Here is a 10,755-nt window from a genome sequence, read left to right as displayed (position 1 = left end):
TCACAGCAGCAAGCATGGAAGGGAAGGTAAAGAGGGTTGCCAAGCACTTTTGCATGGTGTGTCTGGAAGCTTGTGCTCTGGGTGGGAAGCCATGTGGGAGCTGGGGTACAGCTCTTTCAGTTGCCTCACCTAGTGACCCTATTCCATGCACAAAAGCATGGCTCACCTGTAGAAGCATATTTGTGGTGCTTTCACAGGTCACCTACCCCAGAAAATGTTCCTTAATGCAGATTTGACATTGAGCTTTTTTTTTTTTTTTTTTTTTTTTTTGCTCCTGGGCATACAAAATGTTTTTGATTTAAATGAGAATCAAACTCACCTTTTTCCTCCTGTTTTATCAGTGGGAGAGAAAACACTGCTTGACTAGTTGTCTTACCTCTTTGTTTGTATGATAACCTCATCAGTTATCATACAAACATGCAGAGATCTGTACAAAAAAAAAAAACCCAAACCCCGGGCTGTGTTCCCAGTTCACTCTCTGAGTGTTTAGCTAAAGCAGAACTTCTCTTGGAGATGTGCTCTGTTATTTGACTAAAGACTCTTATTTCTACTTATTATCATTTCATCATAGATTAAAAGACACTTTCTGTTTTCCAGTTTTTCAGTATGAGTGAAAAGCACTGCCTGATAGCCGTGGAGATTGAAGGTTTCTTGTTTTTTCACAGAAAGGATGTACCTTGGGTAGTGTTAGCTTCCATCTCTCAACAACTTCTTGTTCCTCCTCACTTTAGTGCTCAGGACTGATTCCATCCTTGATCTCTATTCGGAGTATCACTTCGTGGGTTTTCTGCAATTGAGGCAATTGCTGCCTGTTGCAATGCAGGACTTTGGGGTGGGCTTCAGTCCTGTGAAACTGAGCTGAAACTGCAACTCTGTCCCAGCAGCACAGAGCGTATAGAACAGGCACCACATTGCAATGGCCACCATCCTGGGAAGGGAAGGGAAGGGAAGGGAAGGGAAGGGAAGGGAAGGGAAGGGAAGGGAAGGGAAGGGAAGGGAAGGGAAGGGAAGGGAAGGGAAGGGAAGGGAAGGGAAGGGAAGGGACAGGGAAGGGAAGGGAAGGGAAGGGAAGGGAAGGGAAGGGAAGGGAAGGGAAGGGAAGGGAAGGGAAGGGAAGGGAAGGGAAGGGAAGGGAAGGGAAGGGAAGGGAAGGGAAGGGAAGGGAAGGGAAGGGAAGGGAAGTCAGCACATAACACACCTGGTTGCCTGAACCATCTTTTTTCACAAAACAAGGCCCCCATGAAGGGCATGACACTGTAAATGCACTAGGACAGGACAAACTCATACCAGAATCCCCGAAGAAGAGCATTTGCACTTGCACTGTTCACCTTGTTGTTGTTGCCTGGGAGATTACTGTAGTTTCTTGACTCAGATCTTATGTTGCTTCATAATAAATTTTTTTAAAGAAATATAGCTTTTTCCTGGTTGCCTTTTTGCCCTCTTTTTTTGTAATCCATGCTTGGCAGCTGAAGTGGTCTAGCATTTTATGTAACTGGTAGCAGAAATTATTGCCAAGGAGTGAATTGTTTTTAGAGAACATCCCTCCCCTTGGGTTAAATATAGGTTGCAGCATTCCAGTATAATGAAAAGATTGGAAAACATTTACACTCTGGAGTATTTTCTGCTTTGTAGTAACAGAGTAAGACATTCACAGTTGTGAATATCATACCTGAAAAGACAAGTTTAGTCAGCCTTCATCTTTACTGTATTTCATCCATGCACTAAAATGTTTCCCATTTAAACCAAATTCTCTAGCACTTGTGTTTTATTACCTAGTGGTGTGCTCTTGGCTACAGCATACTGGTTTATTATCTTACTATGTGCATTGTGGCTCTTGCATTAGTTTTGTACTGCAAAATTGCATAGGATGCTGGACCAAGAATGTTCAATCTTTTGGATTATGAAATATGAAAGCAAATCTGGAGAGGTTTTACTGCTACAAAAATTAGATCTGTATTGTGTTGTTGTCACCAAAGATATTTGATTTCAGACACATTTGCAGTTGCCATAAACTCGGCTTTGTAACCTGAAATCATCTGTACCACTATGATTAAAATCTTCAAATTCAGAAAATGGTTAAAATTCAAACTGGAAAATAAAGCCTGAGAAACATTTAGCCTTGCTAATTTAAATACCATCTCCATATCTTTCCTACATATACACATGTATGCACATGCATTCCCAATCTTGCATATACATTCACAAGCTCGCACATTCACTAGCTCAGACACACATTTACAGGCACTCTCACACAGAGAATGTGTTCTGCAGTATAGCTGGTACACAGGGTATTTTTGAAGACAGAACAAGATGACTGTAAATTGACACTTCCACCCACTAATGAAAAAAAGCCAAGAAAACCTCAGCAGAGAATGAGTTTTATAATTAATGCTGAACAATTTTCATTGACAAAGCAAAAAGAAGCAAGTGGATGGCTGATTTAAATGTTGAATGATTAATGCACAGAGAGGCGGCTGAGGAAAAAGACAAATTCAGGAGCAGCTATGGAAATTTATGTATGAGAGAGTCAGCACCATATTCTGATCTCAGTTACATAGTCGTAAATCTGTTATCTTAATGGAAGTATTCAGCTTTTATATTTGCATAGCATAAGTGAAAATAGAATTAAACCCAGAATGCGTTTTCGATTGTGTATTTGCATGACTGAAAGGGGAGAGATGTGTATGTTTGCATGCGATAAACTGCAAATACATGAGACTTTTTGTATCTCTTGGTAAGAAATGTAGAGAATGAATATGTGTGTGATTGTGTACGTGTGTGCCAGTTGTGGGGCTGTCTGACAGTGCGTGGGAGGGTGAGAATGTGTTTGTTCCTAGACTCTGTGGTTGAGTGAAAATGGCTCCTGGAAATGCCGTTTTAGATTAGAGAGCGACGGCTGGAGAGGTGGATATTTCGTTATCTTCTTTGTGTGGTGTTTTGGAGTTGGTAATGTGAAAGCAGAGCTATATATAATCTGGTCACACATATGGTGTCCTCGAGATTTATAGTGCCTGCTAATGCTAGAATCTTTGGGGTGTTTCACTGTGCTAAGCAAAATGCCTCAAAGACCAAGGCAATGCAGACACTACCTGACTTTTCTCATGTACCAAGAAAGAAGAAATTCTCCTTCCTTCGAGATGCCCAGTTTTATTCCTAAATTTGTGTGTAATGCCCATCACAATGTGATGCGAGTGCTGTCGCTTGTCCTTGCCTTGTGAACTGGGGCCAATCCCCACCTGTCTCGGGTGAGTGTGTGCTGGGAGAGGAGGGTGTGGAGGTCACAGGCAGTAGTTTGCTGTGTGCAAGCATCTGAGATGCAGAGGCTATATTTTTAGCTGCTCCAGATTCTCTCCTGGCTGGGATATGATGCTGAGGAGTTTATTGCTGTAAGGATGTGCCTAGAATACCAGGCAGCCTCAGAAATTTACTGTGCCGCAGAGCCCTGACTCAGTGCTGCTCTGTGACTTTCCTGTGTTGCTTCTGCACTGGAAAGAGAAGAAATGGTTCGTTGTGTTCCCAGCTACTGCTGGCAGTAGAGGGACAGCTGCTGTGATTTTCTGAGAAGCCCTGTTGCAGGGAATGACAGCAGCTCTGGGTCTGGCTAAACTGTAGTTTGCTTGGTGAAGCTGCTCTCAGATTTCTTCACAAATATTACTCTACATTTTTGTCTGAACTGTAGGAATAATCCCATTCTGCCTTTGATTTGTGCTTTTCCCAAACATGTCTATAATGCCTCTGCAAGTAGTTTTTTTTTGCAGCTGTGCACACTAAATGCTTCCAAAATATTAGGGACATTTCACAGTATAGTAATGTTTCTCTATAAGGCATTTCTGGGGAGAATGGGGAGACATGGCCGGGGGTGGATTTCTGTACACCTGGCTGTGAGGGAGGTGGACAGCCAGCCAGAGGGGTGAGAATCTGCTAGGGATACTCCCCGTGGTGTATCCTGTCGGAAATGAAATTACACTCATGGTCCTTCTGTCCCACTGGTGAAGGTGCACCTGCAGGTTTGAAATGGTGGTTTCAGCCTCAAAACCATCTTTAATTGTGAGATCCAGTACATTTACCATGTTAAATTATATATATATGAAAGATCAGCAACTGACTTCTTGAAAATGTAAATTTTGAGAAGCCTAGCTTGTCCCTTACAAGTCCAGTCAAACAGCATAAACCCTTGATGAAGAAAATTTATTTGAACCATCAGATTTTCTAGAAACAAGTATGAGATACTCTGAAGAGGCTGAGTAGGATACCCCTAAGTCTGTCTGCTTGAGAAACACGGTAAGACCCCGTGTATTCGCTTGGGGTTTGGCTGCATTATATTCTGCAAGAAGTGGGCTTTCCTCCATTTTCCAGCCTAAACGATTATATGAGTCTATGATCGCTGCCCGAAGGAGACTGGAAATAAGGAGCTGACTGACACCCGTCTGCTCTTGCTGGATCCCGAGCTCTGCTGGAGGCTCCCTGCTGCCCTCTTGTTGCTGGAAATGACACTGGAAATACGCGCACTGTTTTGGCGTTGTGATGGGAGCTTGACTAATATCCTCACATTTGGGGGAAAATCGCAGACCTCACATAGGAATGTCTGTCTCATTGCTGTGGCATCCGGAATAACAAATACGGCAATCGCAGCTATAGTGCCTAGCGCTTCTCTGAACTGCCGAATACTCGGAAGCACAAACACGACTGAGGGGCAAGCTCAAGAGAGGATTGTAGGCAGAGGCAATATATCTTTTCAATTTCTTAGTCTTGCAAAATACAGATGAGCTTTCAGCCATACAAGCTTTCCCATCATGCTTGGTTTTCCCACATGCTTACTTTTCTGATGTGCTTAGGGCATCATGACTACTGCTTTAGTTAATAATAGAGACTGAGACTAAAGTGACTGAGTGTTTTCGAAGCAGTCCCGCTGAATGCCACACACACAAGACTTGAAGCAGCTCTGTAGGGCCATGGGAGATTCTGTATTTTAATTTTGTATTATTAATTCTTTACTTTCCTTAGATCACTAGTACTCTGACATTGTTGTCATTCACATTGTATTAATGAAATTTATCTGAAATCATTTTTGTGGCTTGCAGCTCAGTTCCTTCTTGGTTTGCTGGTTGATTTCTCTTCTGAAAAAAAAAAAAAATCAAATTTGATTCTAAATTGCTCCTTGTTTGCAAAGACCAGTGGCTATGAATGGGATATAGAGAATGAACTCTACTCTGTCCAGTCATGAATGGTTGCCAGGTCAGGGCTGAGCCACATTGGTGGGAGGCAGTGATGTGGGAAGGTTGCCCTGCCATTATCTATTCTGTAGACAAGCAGTGGATTTAATTCTCAGAGAATCTCAAGCCTATAATAAAATCTCAATGGGAACAAAAAACCCTGACCCAGAAGACAGTGGCATGTTCTACTTGGCCTCCATAGTCGTGGATGTAAGTGTAGCTGTGGATAAAGGGAGCTGTATGACAATTTTCTGGAGCCTGTGTATCAGAAGAAACCCATCCCCCAGTGTTCTGCTGGAGTCACTGTGAGGTATATATTTATACTGCTAGTGAAAAACAGAAGGAAAAATGAGAGTGTCTCTAACACATGTAATCTGCAGAAAAATACACATTTGCATGTTGATTTTAAGCAAGTAATCTTTGCTGCTAAGAGAATAGCAGGATGCATGCTTTTTTCCTCTTGCGCGCTGTTTTCCATGTTCCATGAACATGTACTGAAAACCTGGCATTTTTCTCCAGTTGGCACTGCTGGATGACCTCATACACCTATTTGTCATCTCAGCAGTTTCAGCTTCACTGTTCTTCCTTAGATTCATTAAGAAAATATTTAGCATCAGAAGAAAGGAAGCACCCTGTGGCCTGCTGTGCTCTCTACAGCCAGGCCAATAAAAACAGAGCCCCAGAGCACTCTCTGAGGGTGCAAGGGTGACTCCAGGGCACTTGTGTTCCCTTGGAAACAGGAGAAATGGGTCACATCTACAAAAAGTGACCCAGCCCTAGTCGTGGTGATTACCTTCTGCATTTGAGGATGTTTAATAGGATCTTTGCAAGGTGATTCACTTTTAAAAAATCTTGTTTTGTAATAAATCATGGGTTTTAGATTGGGAGGCTGAGATGAAAATCTGCCTTCCCTTTAGTTTGGGGTTCATTGGAGTTTTCCCCTACAAGTCTCTTTTTAGTCTCATGTGCACTGTGTTGTCAGAAAAGCTGCCTGGGACAGCTGAACCTTTTTGTTGTAATGTAGTATGTGCCTGATTTTTCATTGAAGAGAACAAAATGGAAGCTATTATCTGAAGGCAGCTTTCATCGTAGCAGCGAGGCAGGGAGCAGCTCAAGTATAATAAGACAAAATGTGAGACAAATGTTGCCTCCTCCGAGCCAGCATCTGACCTCCACAGTGAGCGCCTTCCGCTAAGCTGGCTGTTTACAGCCCCCGCTCCGGCATCCATCTTGAGGTTTGTGGGATGTTGTTTTTGTTCCCATCCCTCCATCTGATTGGGCACAAGCAACATATATTCCTCTGCCTTCAACCCCGACCCTGAGGTATGCTGACATCTTGATTTCATCCCCTCCTCCACCTCTCGCAGCTCAGCAAGTAAGCTAGGAGAACAATTTACTGAGAACCAGCCGGCCTGGAGCCAGGGAGTCACCCTGCTGCTGTGGGGGGAACGCTACATTTGGGAAGTGAGATTTTTACCTGTATTGCCGAGGCCTGGGTGTGCAGCACCATCTCCACTTGGCCCTGCAAAGCAGCAAAGCAGAATAACTCAGTAGCATGAGCTAGCCTTCTTTTTCTCCCCTCTGCTTCCCCTCCCAGGGAAAAAGCCACCAAGTGCATCAGCACGAGCTGATTCAGGCAACGGGTGTTGGGTCCCTTCAGCAAATGGGACTGGGAGGAGTGATGGAGGAGGGGTTGCAGACCGTGCTGCTGACCTGCTGAATTATGACTTTAATGCAGTCACTTTAATAACTTGCTGTAGCTCCAACCACCAGATGCAATTTATGGCAAAGCAGGCGCCCAGGCATTTTTCTTTCTATGAAGACTAAGCAGATCTCTGATTACAACCCCCTCCCCCCAAGCCATTACCTTCCCCCGCTTGCTCTGCTAATGGAAAAATGTTATGTGTCTATGTGCTTTTTTTCCCCAAGCCCTGTTTTCAGGAAATGGTGGAGAATCAGAAGCTAACACGAGTGCGCACACATGCTTTTGCAGGAAAGATTGCTTTAACTCCATTCTTTAACCACGCAAAATTCCTCCTGCTAGCAGAATTGCCAGTTCTTTCTCTAAAACCTTACAACCTCAGCCAGATGCAAAGCAAATTCCAGGGTTGATTTGTAGGGAAAAAGAAAGACCCCTCCCTCCATCTGACCAAAATCATCTGAAGTTTGAGTGATTTCATTGCACAATACAAAGCCTGCCGCCCTTTAGGTCTCCCTTCTGTAAAGAAAACTTAAATACAAGGCACAAACAAACAAAAAGGATGAACCTGGGAACGATGAATAGGCAAACTGAAGATTCAACTGTTTATTTAATGCTGTGCATACAATAGATGAGTACATTGAGAAAGCAATATACAGATAGGCAGCAAATTCCCCACCAGTTTTCCTATTTTAAAGACCCATTCATTTTCCATCTAAGGGATGAATTCTTCCTCCCACTGTCTTCTACTCTTTTTCTTTGATTTGCATGATCATTTGCTACATATATTATGACTTACTGTTTATCTTAGTCCAGTCTGCAAAGCAATTTCCCAAATAAATTTCAATGCATCAACAAATTCAGATTCTATTTTCTCTTCTAAATCCAGGGAAAGAAAAATAGTAAGACAAAGTAAGTGTTTACTTTTTGGCTAATTGGAAAAAAAATCTGAATTAAGCACATATGCTTATTTCTGAATTCTTAGGGCTCACATGGAAGCCCTGAGATTCAACTGTTTTGTATCTTACTTTTGATTTTCCATTCTGTTCCTGAAAAAAGTGTACTTGGAACTGCAACCATGAAAATTTGTATGTACTGCTTTGAACCCACTGAAAGAGTGTCTCATACAAGGACTAGCAGATAAGTCCTTTGTGACTCTTAAATATTTATCAGCAAGGTGAATTCCTCCTAGGTTACAGCAAGTACAGTTTGGAATGACCTGTCTCTCCACTTTCAGAAATGAGCAGCAGATTCCTGCAAAACATCCATCTCCCCATTCAGCTAGGATAATGTTTTCCTCTCAAGCTTTGAGATAGCTTGATTAATATGTAGCATATATGGGAAATTTCTTAGGAAAAAAGTAGTAACATTTGGGAGCATTCAAGTTCCAGAAAGAAGAGTATAAATTGGATGTTTCCATATGGGTTCGATCTGATGTGTCTGTCCATCTGTGTTTACAGTGACCTGCCCTGATTATACCAAGATTGCATTACTGTCTCCAGTACTGCAAGATGCACCTGCAAGCACACACTCAACCACGCAGGTATTTCTTTTAGGTGTGATGAGTTGTCTTTGAGCAACTGAATTTATCTCTGCTTACTACAGAGGCAGCTGAAACCAGATTCCAGATTTTCTGAAGGTTAGAGTTAGGTGGAATGAATCTTTGCTCAAGCATTCAACCACAGCGCCTTGGCTTGTGCCGTTAGCTTCCTGAATTCCCAGATGACTTCCTACCACAGCTTAGCCAGGCCTGGAACTGCTTATTTTCTCAGACGGGATGAGGTGAAATGCAGTTAGATCAGCAAAGCCAGTGGCATTTCAAAATGATATGTAAAAGTATGTATTTGTAGTCTTGTTTTTCAAATGTTGTCGTAAATATGCTTAATTCTTATCAGGCTCAAAAACTCTCTCCAGTTGTGATGATTTTTTAAAATCCTGTTCAAATGTTTATCATGCCATAAGAAAAGCCTCCCATGCAGTGGTCAGTCAGTCAGTAGTACGTGCACAGAATGAAAGCAGATGCTTTCGTGCGCTCTTGCTGCAGCCGGGGCAGTGCCCAGCCCAGGTACTGCTCCAGTGGGAGCACGGCGCCTTCAAGGCCCCGGAGAGCCCGCTCTGGCTCCGGCCGAGGGGGCCGTGCCCCGGCCGTGCTGGCTGCGTGCTGCCGATTTGCCCAGGGTGGCTGTGCAAGAGCTGAGGCAGAGGCGAGAAATTCGGAGAGCAGCCATGAAGTTGTGAGGAGGTTATCAATGGCGGCGCGTGTGACTGCAGGTACTTGGTGACACTGGAGCTCATTCTGGAGACTCCTCTGATTCGGCTATGTTTTACTTTTTTGAACCTGGTCTTTGATTAAAAATGCCTCGCTTCCAGCTCACATTGCCTTTTAAATGGCTCTGTAAAGCCCTCTCGCGGTTCCCAGCTCACATCAGAAGCAGGGCTGGAAGTGTTTCTCTGCAGAATAAACATACGGGCTGTAAATCCTGTGATTCAGAAGATCGCCTGCAGTATTCCTCCCCGCTGTTGCCATAGGTAACCGGGCTCTGCAAAACACCATTTACCCTGGAATGCAAGGAGACTCGGAGCTCAGCAAGGGCACTCCGGTTAACCCTTTGCTAGCAAAAAAAAAAAAAAAAAAAAAAAAACCGCTCTGGTGATCCCAGCCGAAACTCCTCTCTCATGTGCGTAGATTCACACACAACAAACCCACACCTCGTACATGGAGGCAAATTACCTGCCCAGCGCGGCCCCAAGCATGTGCACATGCACTCTGCGAGAATGGCGTGTTTCTCCTCGTAGCGCAGAGCCAGGCAGCCGCTGGCAGGGTGTTTCGGGACTGCTGACTCACCGGGGCTCTGTGGCGCACAGCCTCGGCCGTGAGCCCGCGGGACGGGTTAAACTGGCACCAGATGAAGGAACTAAAAGGCAACTTGAATAAGGCTGGCCCGGTCTGCAGTCGAAATCCAAGGTTTGTGGAGTGGTATTTGTCGACTTCTTTAAGACTGGACCTTAGAAAGGCTTTGAGCTCATACTCACCACAGAACTTTGTGGGATTTTTTGGTAGCTAGCAGGGGATCCCTAAGGTTTACAAGGTTTTGCCATTGCCATCTAATGGAGACTTATGAAGTCAGACGATGAGGGCAAGTTTAACACTTCCTTTCTGCCTCACACTTCTTTGCCGTCCAGGCACTTCAAACATCTCCTCATGGTCTTCTACTCCATTGCCTGAGGCACTGAATGTGGACAATCAATAGTTACCTGCAGTTTAGGAAAACAGGGGGAGAAAGCGGCCCCCACTTTTTTCCTCCTCTAATTCTGACCTTTCTGTGGGCTAATGTGGATTCCAGCAGAACAGGAGTTCATGTGAGGTACTACATCTGAACAGTGGGGGTTTTTTTTTGCCACAGCCACAGCAGCAATGCTGCCCAGAGAGCAGGTAGCAGCATTTGCTCTGCCTTTGCTTTTTTTTTTCCCACATGAAGCTGAGGATTATGTGTGTGTGAGAAGTAAATTCATAGCCCTGTGTTCAAGCAGGGGTTAATTTATACTGCAGAGAAGCTGCAGGTGAGATTGAAGACTTGTCTCATTTTTCAGTTTCACAAACCCTGATAGAAGAGCCTAAATATGTTTTGTTCCAAACTACTGCTGTCTTTCTCATACCCCCCTCTGCAGTTCAATGCATGTACAGATACACACCACCAAATTGTTTTTTCTTTTATGACACAGTATTGCTGCAGGGTCATTTACATATGGGTGAAAATGCAAAATTCCTGCTCTGAAGTGTTAACAGTGTTGGTTACTTTCACATCAAAAGTCTGATGGGAATACAAAGAAGTCAGGAAATAT

The 10,755-nt window shown here is 43.8% G+C and overlaps 1 long non-coding RNA gene across 1 annotated transcript; it reads right to left on the bottom strand.

The window, feature by feature from the left end:
- Positions 1-7,503: 7,503 nt before the first annotated feature.
- LOC108961242 (uncharacterized) lies at positions 7,504-9,768 on the bottom strand. Its single transcript, XR_001989453.3, has 2 exons — positions 9,644-9,768; positions 7,504-9,471 (listed from the first exon to the last, which is right to left on the bottom strand). It is a non-coding gene; the product is annotated as an uncharacterized LOC108961242 (long non-coding RNA).
- Between the last annotated feature and the right edge of the window lie 987 nt (positions 9,769-10,755).

The sequence above is a fragment of the Serinus canaria genome, chromosome 5 (assembly GCF_022539315.1).
Source record: "Serinus canaria isolate serCan28SL12 chromosome 5, serCan2020, whole genome shotgun sequence".
NCBI lineage: Eukaryota > Metazoa > Chordata > Aves > Passeriformes > Fringillidae > Serinus > Serinus canaria.
This window is presented reverse-complemented; position numbering and strand designations above follow the sequence as displayed.